The following is a 2,533-nucleotide window of genomic DNA, read 5'->3' on the forward strand; positions in this document are numbered from 1 at the left end:
GACTAGGAGGTCGGGAGACCAAGCACGTCCCTGGCCCTGGTGCACACCTGATTTCATTTCATGTCCCCAAGAGAACATGGTACCAGAGGGAGCAGCTGATCTGCAGAGAATCAAGGAACACACTTGGGGTCATACGATTAGTAAGAGGCCACAGTAGGGTTTGGATCTAGAACAGTTGTGCTGGACCCCCAGATCTGGAACAGTTGTGCTGGACCCCCAGATCTGGCAAACTTATTCAGTCACTAAACTTATAACTTCTCAGGAACCCCTCAGCTGCCAGCCATGCTCTGTGGTCCCGAGTTGCGTACGGGGCTCCATGGAAACCCTGCCTTGGATTCCGTTGCTTCTCAGGCACCATCTCTGGGATGTGTGTGTGAGTGAGAAACTTCTATCCTTTTCTTTCCCATTTTGCTCCCATTTTTGAGGTTACTTTTAGAGATGGCCAAACCTCATTCTGATTAAAGGTGTCCTGGCGTGCTGACCTAGTTAAGGTCACAGGCTTGAAAGAGATCTCTGGGGGAGGGAGGACTTATGAGCAGGCGTGGGCCAGTTCACGCAGCCCTCCCAGCCCCCAGCTCGGGCCCTGACCACCCTGCAATCTTGCTGGGAATCTTGAGGCAGACACAGGTCTCCCGGAGAAGTGACTACGTCACCGTCTATTCTCCAGCAATGTTCCCCGCTCTTTCCTTGACCTGCAGCCCTGGCCCTCACCCATTCCAGGAGCTGGTACTTGCTCTACTTGCTCTCTTAACCCTTTCTGTGACTGACAAGAAATGAGCCCAGAGATGACAAATTCCATCTCAAGTTTGGGAACTGCATTCCATCGACATCACGAAAGCCTTTGTATGGGTTTCTTAGAAATTTGCATAGGCTGCTGTCATATTTCCAGTCATTGGGGGAACGTAGTCCGATATGTGGAGTAAAGTTTCTTCAGAGAAACAGTGCATTGAGAACTTACTTTTTCTACTTTGTGTTAATAAATTTATCTGTAAACTAGACACAGTTTGATATTTTTAAGCTAATGGGTATAGGCAAACAGTAGGTCAATAGTTGTTTTTATCCTTTCGGAGGACAACTTGATGGTTTCTAAGTAGTAATTTTAAGGCCCTGAAAGGAAAGTCTTAGTTTTGTGTTTTGGGCCTGGTAAAAATATTTAGGAGTTACTTTGCACGTGCAGACGGCGGATCGGATACTGGAGATCCCAGCTTCCTTCCTACACTCACCTGGCAAATACTCAGGTAATGCCTGTGAGTGGAAATTCACTCATCTGTGGTTTTTTTTTTCCCTTTTCAAAAACTGACTCACAATCACAAAATATGGAAGTGCTCACCAAGAGGATAAGCACAATAGCAGGCACAAGAAGAAAGACAGAAAGATCCTGGTTCTGAAGTAGTTATTCTTTTTTTTTTTTTTAAAGATTTTTATTTATTTATTTGACAGATAGAGATCACAAGTAGGCAGAGAGGCAGGCAGAGAGAGAGGAGGAAGCAGCTCCCTGCTGAGCAGAGAGCCCGACGTGGGGCTCGATCCCAGGACCCTGGGATCACGACCCCAGGACCCTGGGATCACGACCCGAGCCAAAGGCAGCGGCTTAACCCACTGAGCCACCCAGGCACCCCTGAAGTAGTTGTTCTGCGGTACAGGTCCAAGATGGGGGTTTGCGCTGGACTGAAGGTAACGGGCTCTTACACGGATGCTTCTCAGGGAAAAGTCCAGTGTTCCCGCTAACCCTGAAACCGTGAGGTCCTGGTACCCGCCCCCCGTGTATGTTAATGTCGACTCCAGCTACAAGCAGTTCTCTGCCCAAAATTTATTTTCCCCACCAGCCCTATTCAGGCTCACCAGCATAGAAAATGTGTCTCCCGTGTAGCTGGACTGTTGGGCGTGTGTAGAAATGGGCACAGCATGCAATGAACTCTCGCTTGATTAAAATCTTCAGCCTGCTAATGTTAAGGGACAAGGCTTAAATATAAACAAGTGACAAAGACCCAGACTAATTGAATGATCAAAATTCATCAAACTTCTCACATTTAAATGTCAGCTCACTTTGTGGAGATGAAAGTCACACATCAGAGAGCCCGGACGGAAGCTGGAGGGGAGTCAGCGGCATGTGGCCGTGGCCGGTCCTGGGTCGTTGTTGTAGAGCACGGTAATGTTTGCATGCCATGGAGAGAAATACCTCGCTTTATGGTCTGTTAACAAGCCGTATGTTGATTTTTTTTTTGCTAAGATATATTGCTAAACAATCTTAATTAAGATAAAATAAAATGGTCTTTATCTTTGTGGAAAAAATAAATCGTGTCTAAGTTCATGTAATTTATTTTTGCTTAGAACAAGACATTTGAAACATTTTCAAGGACATTATGTCTTCAGGCTTTAAAATATCAAGTAATTATCAAATCAATGATCATTTGGGGGAAAGTAATGAAGTATGGAATATAACCACTTCAAGTTATATAAATCATTACCACAAAGTATTTAAAACTGATGTCATTAGAAAAAGCACTTTAATAGTGAGGGTACTAAATGTCTT

Source organism: Mustela putorius, unplaced genomic scaffold, assembly GCF_011764305.1.
Source record: "Mustela putorius furo isolate JIRA1106 unplaced genomic scaffold, ASM1176430v1.1 tig00004033_pilon_pilon_pilon, whole genome shotgun sequence".
NCBI classification, from domain to species: domain Eukaryota; kingdom Metazoa; phylum Chordata; class Mammalia; order Carnivora; family Mustelidae; genus Mustela; species Mustela putorius.